This window comes from Pezoporus wallicus, unplaced genomic scaffold (genome assembly GCF_028554395.1).
Source record: "Pezoporus wallicus isolate ANWC-B61680 ecotype Strahan unplaced genomic scaffold, APGP_CSIRO_Pwel_v1 contig_10094, whole genome shotgun sequence".
NCBI classification, from domain to species: domain Eukaryota; kingdom Metazoa; phylum Chordata; class Aves; order Psittaciformes; family Psittacidae; genus Pezoporus; species Pezoporus wallicus.
This window is the reverse complement of record NW_026639160.1, coordinates 169,952-180,235: the sequence shown is the minus strand read 5'-3', so window position 1 is coordinate 180,235 and position 10,284 is coordinate 169,952.

Below are 10,284 nucleotides of genomic sequence, written 5' to 3'. Positions count from 1 at the left end.
CGGAGAGGAGAATCGAAAAGAATGCAACTCCCACGGGTTGAGATAAGAACAGTTTAGTAACTAAGGTATAACACAAATCACTACTGCTACCACCAATGATAATAATGATAAAGGAAATAACAAGGGAAGAGAATACAACACCTCAGCACCAGCCGACCGATAACTCGCTCCCCAAGCCCGACCAAGCTCTGACCGATACCTCCTCCAACCCTGCAGTCTCCCAGCCCTTCCGGCTCACTCCCAGTTACATCCTGGGCATGACGTGCTGTGGTATGGAATACCTCTTTGGTCAGTTTGGGTCAGGTGTCCTGTCTCTGCTTCTTCCCGGCTTCCCCTCCCCCCTGGCAGAGCATGAGGCTCACAAAGTCCTTGGCCAAACCAAAACATCTCTATCAGCTCTGTTCCCGAGCCGAAAGTCAAAACGCTGCACTGCACCAGCTACCAAGGAGGAGAAACATGACTGCTACTGCTGAACCCAGGACAAGCTGGCAGGAGTTTGGGGCTCCAAGAACCCCACACAGTTAGGAGCTGAGACGAATTACATAGAAACACAGAATCATAGAATAGTTAGGGTTGGAAAGGACCTTAAGATCATCTAACTCCACCCCCCCTGCCAGGGGCAGCGATGCCTCACACTAAACCATGCCACCCAAAGCTCTGTCCAGCCTGGTCTTGAACACCACCAGGGAGGGAGCATTCAACAGCTTCCCTGGGCAGCCCATTCCAGTGCCTCACCACCTTACAGGCAAGAACTTCCTCATTATATCTAACCTGAACTTCCCTTGTTTAAGTTTAAAGCCATGACCCCTTGTCCTGTTGCTACAGTTCCTGATGAAGAATCCCTGTCCAGCATCCTTATAGGTCCCCTTCAGATACTGGAAGGCTGCTTTGAGGTCTCCACGCATGTTCGTTACTGAGTGGAAGTTGTTAGAGACATTGTGAATGGTCAGAAGTATGCCCTACACACAAATTTGCAGCTTCCAGAAAGGCACACCATCGCTCATCGGGGCAGCTGCCCTGAATGCTCTCTCTAAGCACCACCTACCAGAAGCACTCTCTCTGTTGCGCCTTATCCCAACACCTTTGTTCAAGAAAAACTTCTCTGAATCTGGAGACAGCTTTTCCCACAGGGCCTGGGAGTCTTGGGAGGCAGCTCTTGGAGCGTGCAGGTGAAGCAAGTGCATTGATGTGAAGAGGAAAAGGAAGCTGACATACTCTCCATCTTTCTGCTCGGACCCAATTCCTCCATGCTCAGTACATAAATGTGCACTTGATTACACTGGATTAACTGTGTTCTTCCGGCATTGACTGAGCAGCAATAAAATGCTACCATGTCCAGTTCTGGTGTAACCACTCATGGCTCTGTCTTGTTCTTAGAGTACATATATTGACTAGGACTGTTTGTCAAAATCAGTTTGAGAAGGAGCTGCACCTACTCTTAGACATGTAAGGAGTCATCTCTGGAGAATGGGCAGTGAATGAGGGGGAAGAAGGAGAGCAAGTGACTTTTTAACCCAGGTTTCCTGCACTTGGGACAGAGCCTACCTTCACTTACACTGATTTAGACTAACGGCTTCAAGTGTTTGTCCATATCCTAGGAGACATAGAACTGAAACAACCCAATTATTACCAGGAGCTCTGAAAAACTGAAAAAAAGTCAAGTTATGTCTTAAGATGCTTCTAATGTGTAGAGAGAAGCTGCTTTAAACAAAAAGCTTGTTGACTGGAGAACTGTATCTGCAGGTGCCTCAGAATATTTGACCTGTAATACTGCAGCAAGCCAGACAATGAGAATTGTCATGTTAATTACTGCATAGATGTTAACATCCTTTTGGGAATAGATATGGATAGCTTCCTCCAAGAATTTTACTCAGCACGATTTTTTAAGGAGGGTATTTTTTCTTTACTGAAAATACGCTTTGTGTCAGTGTGGTCTGAAACTTGTAGATTCTAACCTTCAAGAAGAGCTGTTAGATTACTTCTTGTCTGGGACCTTAAGGTCTTCTTGAGAATACTACTCACAGTCTATATTCTAACATGATATCAATCCACTTTAAAGTGAATCATTGATAATACTCTGCTACCCTTGGGATAATTTTCTACCCCAGTCTAACAGATCTATTAGTACCCTTTCTGTGGTTTTACAAGGCAGTATTCTTTTACCTTTTCCATCAAATTCCTCTTAGTAACTCTATGACAACAGAAAAAATGGAATCACAGTTGATGAACTTAGCTGGACTCCCACGGCAGATGCAGGATGAATCATACCTAGACCTACCCCAGGTAATGCTTTGATCACCTATTAAAAATACCCAGTGGTGTTCTTTTAAAGGGGTGTAAGGTGTGTGGAAATGCCCCATCCTGCAGCAGCTGCATGGTGGGGTCAAGAACTGGGACTGGAGAGGTCCTGACATCTCCCTTTCTACGGTGCTGGGAATGATTTTGTTCTCAGAGCTGCAGCTTGACAGGAAGAGACAGGGAAAATCTGGTGTCCTGACAAAACTTCAGGAAAAAAATAACATCCTTATATTTTGTCAGAGTGCCAAGGTGGCCCCTGTGCTCTGGGACTATCAAGACAAGCTGAACATCTGCTTGGATGGGGATTCATCTAACAGAATGAGGGTGACTACATTGGAGTTAGTCACTTCAGGCTTTCTTCAGAGTCCATGAGGAGAAAAGGGTACTTTCAGAGCATGATTCATCTTATTCTAAAGCAGTTGTCCAAAAACAGATTACATGAATAGTGCCCCACATATGCCCAGTTTTCTCTGCTGAACTAGTTAGCTCATTCCCATGTTCTACCATCCAGAAAAAAAATTATAGCATTTATTATAAGTCTCTACTGTAATAATTCAAGCATATTCTTGCCTTCTGCCACAGTCACAAGAAAGCAGTAGGTCACTAGACTCCTAATAACAAACTTTTCAGTATCAGACAACTGTTATCATGTCCCTGTGCCTTCTAGATGAGATAAGCATTTTTTCCCTCTCAACCTTTCCTCCAAGGACATGTTTCTTAATCTCTTATCACTCCTACTGTTACGCATGGACTTTCTCCAGCTTGCCTTCAACATGTACTGTATTCTATACTGCTTTAATAACTCAGGCTAAATAATATCTCCTATTGTTCACACCTCTACTTCAGTTATCTCTCTTTAGTCTCATACTATAAACATTGAGTCTTCGTAATTACTGAGTCTCAAAATATATTTTGAGATATACAAACCTCTGGTCTTTCCTCATTAATATATATTCATACAAAACTTCAAAAATTAAGCCAAACTGAAAATCTCAATTATTCCTTCCTGTGCTCAGCACTTGTACAGTTGTGGTGCTGACAGTGGCAGTCTGGGAAAGAGGAGGCAAAATAATAAGATTAACTGCAACAGCTTTGACTCCAAATGCCTTTAAGGATATTGGCTGCCCTTGGGTTTGAATTTACATCTCAGCAGAAGGCAGATTTACATTTCAACCGTTAGATCTTTGTGAGAAACTTCTTCTACTCCCTGTGCATCTGTGATTTTTCCAGCACATAGTTCATTGATACACATAGATTTAATACTAGTGGTAACAACAAAATAGAGTGCTTTAGGATAATAAGAAGCAAGAAGCAGTTCCACACTATTTCCATGAATGAAAACTCGCGTGTGTTTGTGTTCATAGGTCTCAGTTCGAGCACAAAACAATGGAGCTCAGTAAAAATAAATGTTGCTGGATTATCCCTCCTAAAAAACCCTTCCAAGAACAAACAGTAGCCAGAAAAGCTCTCCAAAAAAAAATCCATGCATGGGTCATATTCTTCTGTTTTGTGTAGCCATGGTGTTGATTTCAATGGGACCAAAGCTTTTAAAGTACTTTAGAGATATGGACAGTGGGGTGACTCATATGCTCATTACTTGATTACCTTTTTTACCTAATATGTGGGGCTACAAAAGGGAGAAAAGCATTTATTAATTTCTGTAAAACTATCCTGGATCATGAGTAGTTGCTTGCTTTATTTTCAATTGAGGCTATATTTCTCGGAAGTGAGCATGGACAGGTTTTTGTGGTCTGATTTTAGTGTTTTCTCATTGGTGCTGATTGCTAGTCTGAAACCAGTCTTCTTTTTAACTTCCACTGCCCCGAATAAGCTCAGCCAGAGAACCAATGCAGCATAAGGCACCAAAACGCAATGTGAGACAGAAATGGAGGTTCTTTTAATTTTTGTGTCTGTGGCCCATACCACATCACATGCAATATGAGAGATGTTAACCAGCAAGAACTTGTGTAGGCAAGGCTGAAACATCAAAAGAAGCTGTTGGAGGGTGTCAGACCTTCCCGGGCTTGTCTCAGCTCCCGCTATTCAATGCAAATGAGGTAATTTCATGTATGGAGATAGTGGTGTGATCCTACTTCACATCTTAGTCTTCGGGGAGTCAAAACCAGCCAAGGGTTTTGAGGGACTGGGTACCCTGAAGGCAACCACTAATTATCGCAGTGCAGCACTTTCAGGGTAGTTACTCACATGTGCAGACCTATGGGCTAAATCGTTTTCTCTAAGTAAGGAAAGGAGTGCAGCCAGCAAAAGTGAATAAGCTGTTTGATGCCTGAGAAACAAGCACTCTCCTCCTGCTGACTAGGGAAAGGAAAGAGCAGCTAGAAACAAAGATTACAGAGAACCCAAGCTAAAAAAAAAAAAAAAGGAAGAAAAATGAAAAAAAAAGAAAAGTAAAATTGAACCAAATTAAACAGAAACACCCTGTTCCTTTCTCTCCTCCACAGCAAACAATAGCAGCAAAAAAAAAAAATGACTTGTAAGCAGAAACAAACAGAAGTTTTGCTTTAATTTTCTCCTTGCTAGAAATTAAACCTTTATTCTCACCATCTTTTGTCACACCTTTCTTTTCTCAGCCTGCTTCTTGTTTATCTTCCTCCAGACCCAAGCCACATCTTTTCTTCTCTTCTCAAGTCCTTGATTGCTATTCTTTTTTCTTTTATAAGTCCTTGCTTTACCTCTTCCCAGTGTTGACAACTTGTACTGCAATCTGTGAGGATGGGATGCAGTCTTCCCTATGATGATGCCCAAGCAGACATTTTCAGGATGTCAGGTGGAACCAAAGCAGTTAAATGATAACAGAAAAAAATTGGGGATTATTTATATTTTTACAGCCTTTATCCATGTCTCCATATGTCTCAACATCTGTTGTTTAGTAGTCATTAAATGCTGCTTGAGCAGTGAGATAAGTTCATGGGTTATATTTGTACTTTAACCAAAGGGCCTTGTTTTTACATGTATCTTAGAATTCATAGATGCACTTCGTGAGTAACAAATTGTGTTGGGCCATCTGCTGTTTAAAATCTCCACAACTTCTTATGGTGAGGTTTTTATCAGATTCATCACATTATTTGGAAAAACAAGTTTCATCTGCCTAGAGAGACAGCTTCTTCAATAAAGACTCCTCAAGATTTCCTTAGGTGCTGGTTTAAAGTCAAGAAACATATGGTTACCATCATAATGGCTATCAGTGAATGCTGAATGAATAGGGCAATGGTAAGATGAGCTACTAAAATATATGTGAAAGAGCACAGCTTCTCAGAGCTTTTTTTCCACCTATTAAAAGTACACTTTTGAATTTGTGTTTGTTACATTAATGAATTAATTAGAAGATCTCAGATCAAGGCATCTATTGTGAAATACACTATGTAAGCAAAATTTCTGAACAAAGATTTATAAGGATGCATAGATGCACAACATCCTGTTGGTAAGTACTTAAGCACAGAATTTAACCAGTCTTTCTAACAGTTGCTGTCAATAGTTGCCAAGCTATTTATCTGTTGCAATGATTTGAACTTTAAAAATAATTTGCCAATGACTGTCATGAAGTCTTCAGGAAAAACATTGCTGATTTTCATGAGTTTTGTAAGAATTAAGCAGCGGAGTTAATTCTGACACAACTGTAACCCCTACATCCCTTTTTTGAAGTCTGTTCTAGCAACCTTTAAAATGTCTATATTTCTATTTGTATCTCCTTTGATGTGTCCTAAAACCTGGAAATATTCCTTCTGTAACACAGGTGACACAAGCTCCTTTCTTACCATCTTCCTAAAGAAACATAATTGTTTGAAGAGAAGCTACAGAAAAGGTAGGGAAGGGAAGGGAAACTCCCAGTTCTTTTCTATTTTGATATTCTTTTTCAGAGCATCATTTTTCATGTTGTATGCCTGTTTGTTATTGCCTCTCTGTAAGAGCACTGAAGGTATGCTATGATTGCAGAAATAGTGTCTGAAAAGAGAATATTTTTCCTGCTTTTAGTTCCTATGCCGTTTTCCGTTTAAAATCTTTACAGAGGGTAAGTCTTGCTCCCTATTTGTTCTCTATCCATCTATGCAAGAAGCAGGAATAAAGCCAGTAGTTAGACCTGATTACTTACATGAATACTGATTCACAATCTGAGTAGCCCATGCTGCTCTGGGCAGCTGGAATCCTTAATGTACTTGTCCATGCATAACTTCTAATCTCAGCCTACCTTTAAAAGAAGACATCCGATTGCATTAACCAAAATGGAATGTTGTTCTGAGGAGCCTAGTTGGCTTCCTTTTTAAATTTTTTTTATTATATGAAATATGTAATTGAAATTCAGACACAGTGTTAATCTGACTTTGGAAAAGTGACAGCTTTGGTCTGCAGCAAGCATTACCCTGTATTTTTTTTTCTGAGAAAGTAGAGATTTACAAATGTTAAAAACAAGAGAGAAGCTTGGGTGCCTGGAGACTGTGAGGAATTTGGTAGATATAAATATAGTTCCTGTAGTTTCCCAGACTGTAGAGAGAAAACTCAAGCAAGTCAAAGAGCCAAGGACAAGCAGAGGAACAGGGCAGCCCTCCCAGAAGAGGGATCCTTGGCTGAAGAACTGGCACAACAAAATCTGAAGAAATGAAAACTTATTTGTACAATTGCTGTAGGTTTATGAGAAAAACACTTGGGTGGGGGGATGTGAGAAGAACTGCAAGACCATTATTACTTAGTCCCTCTGGGACAGGAAGAGATGCACAATTCAGAGCATTAGAGCAATATGTTCTTCCCTACAGTAGGGCTTATCTCCCTGTATTGACTATAAGAAGTCCGTAGCGGTTTCTGAGCTTCACTGATGAAGAAAGATTTTTGATGTAACATCTCCGTATCTAACAAAGCTAGCAGCTGGTTTGACTGTATTAACTAAGACAGTCTGGACTGAAAGATGAGTACAGAAGAGCAGCTGCTGTTTGCCAGCTTCCTTTCACCAGAGCAAGCGGGACAAAGAGGTGGCCAAGGCAGCCAGGATGTCTTTGCATTGAAAGCCGCCACCAGCAAATATTGAGGTGCTGTGCCAGGGGAGGTTTCCCCCACAGCTCATCAGCCAGAGAAGTGACTCCATAGTCTTTTTGCCTGTTTTTGGATGTAGGGAGGACTTTTATCATTCTAAATATCTCTCTCTGCCTTGTGTTCACAGCACATTTGTTTTTTTGTGGAAAAGCATTCTTATATCACAAGTCCTGCACATCACCTGCTAATAAGAGTGGCTAGGTAAAGGACTTCTACATTTTTCTGAAGTCTAAGGAAAAACAATAATTTGCAATACAGATTTTGTGTTTTCAGAAACAATATAGGCAGCAAATGGAGAACTGAATAGTTTTTGAATTTGACAAGAAAGGAGATAGAGGTGCCATATCATAGGACTGACCTGCTTAGTTTTTCCAATTCAATTTTTTATAAATAAATCATATTGCTGTGCCTCAAAGACTTAAATGCAAGATGGCATCCCATCTAGCTAAACAGTCTTTCAACTCAGGGTCAGTTGTCTCTTTGTTGTTCTTTCTTTGCATTTCTGAGATGCTTGCTACCTTTATCAAGGTAGCTGGATGACGTACTTTTGTGGATTTTTGCAAGATTTATTTTCTTTGATAATAAGCCGAAGTTAAAAGCCATTAGTTGTGTTTTTGACAGTAATTGAGAGCATAGATTGTGTAATGATGGATTACTAAAATAACGTTAGATTCAAACATATAGAATTAAAGAAATTCTGATAATTATGTATCAGAATCCGTGCATTAATATACATTTATGCCACATAACATGAATTTTAACATAAATCTATAGTCATCCTAGAAGTCCAAGAAATTATCTTATTCTTAGATTATTTATGCAATCAATGGAAAAAAAAAAAATGTTTAGAAAAGTGCTAATTACTTGTTACCTGGGAATAGTAAGGTGTTGCAAGTATTCCAGGGACACTTAAGCACAAAAATACATTGCCAGTCTAAGCCAGTGTGCTAGTTGGTATTGTGCATGGAGGTTATGAAGGCTGCCTACTTCTATTTACCCTGTCTTTCCAGAAGCTGTCTGTATCAAAGGCCATTAACACCAACTAAAGGTCAGTACTGAAACTTTTGATGGGAAATTAATCGCCATGCTGAATCTGAAATCAGTGTAGCAAAAATAGAATGTTTAAATTTCTACAGCTTCAATCAGTCCTCATTTCATTTTTTAGTCAAAGTGGCACTGAAAGTACTGCATGATATGTACTGTGTGAGGAATAACTATTTTCCCAGCAGGACACAGATCTAAGTGCTCACAATTATGATGAAGGGAAGAACCTCCTGAGGCAGAGTGGGTTTTGTCCTTTAGTAACTAAACAGCTTTTTTCTAAGTTAATGGGAACTGAAACATACAAATTCTTGTATGGTGTGAGCTGGTGATCATTTGTCAAGACTTAGGTATCAGTTGATATGTATGACTTGTGATTTAGGAATGAATGTTTTGCTAGCCCCTTATGAAAGGCTGGAAGAAGTAGCAATATTTAGAACATTAATATTAAAGAGTGTAGGACAGCTTTCAGAAACAAACAAAACTAAACAAATGTACTTCACTGTCAGCATAATTATGTGAGAAAGAATACTTTCCTGTTTAGAAGAATTTCTTCCCATGAATGCAGGACATGTTGAGAAATGAAAGCATGAACTCTTTGGTAACACAGTTCAGCAAATATTGCAGACTGTTTTAAATTATTTCCCCTCTAATCGATGAGATGTATGCAACCTTGACTGATTTGTGCTTAAAAGTCAGCATGAAGTATATTATTGTACAATATAAATCACTTGATTTTTCTTGAGAGCTACCTTGAAAATATTGAAAATTTATAGCAGTTTCTATATGCTTTCCATCTGCTGCATTTGTGTCAATGGCCAGAGTTGAAGCCAGCAGAAAGACTTGTCTTGATTCCAGCTGGGTTTGAGTGGTTCTCTTGAAGACCTTGGATCTATGTTAGAACAGGGATCTACCAGAAACATAAATTTATCCTCTATTCCTGAAATTATCACACCAAGGTCCTCATGTTTCTGTTAGTATAACTAGGACAGTAGGCTTTTACAGCTTTACATTCTTCATGCCACATTGATTTTAAAAATCCAGTAATATAATTCAGTTTTGTGTTTCTGTGATAATACGATAGATATGTGTGAGCTGGGACCCGTGACAGTCCTCCATGTTGGCAGAACTGCCTCCAGTCCATTGATAAGAGTTTTTCCATTGATAGCAAAAAATCCTCAAGAGTTTTCAGCCGCCAGTGAGTATGTTTTAAAAATACACTTCTACCAAACACTATAAGGCTGCCAATAAACGAAACTCACAATCTTTTGTCCATTCCTTAGCATTTTTTCCCATTAACATCCACACCCTTCCCCCTCATTCTTTGAACTTATTAGTCCACCTCCATGACTGAGTAATGAGTGTCAGTCGGTGACTCACAAGTATTCTCTTTTTGCTTAATTCACAGACCCTCAACATTATCCATCCACTTTGGCATGTCTTCCTCAATACCCAGCTATCAGATTGGGTTCAGTATGGATGCAACAAAACTCCTGATGTTTTTCTGATGCTTTGCTTCGTCTGAGTCTGGTAGTTGATATGGACGTAATGTTCATATTGTTGGACCTGTGGTTCGTTTGTCTCCCTTATCACTTATGTCTAAACTGCTATTGTCCATATTTATTTTTTAAAGGTCTTATCTTGCCTTTTTTAGACAGCACACCTGAAAGTCCTAACCACATCCCTGTCATACCCTGTTCTGCCATCTCTTATTTCTAATTTATTCTTCCATATGTATAGCAAGGTGATGCAAATGTTACCTTTTTTCTCCACACCTTCGTTTAATCCAGAACCTAGTATGCAGACAGAGGTTTCCTCAGAAGGTAATGTTGACTTTGGTGCTGAAAGCCAGCATTTTACCTCTCTCAGAAGGGAGAAAGAGAGAAAGGACTGCGAAAGCAT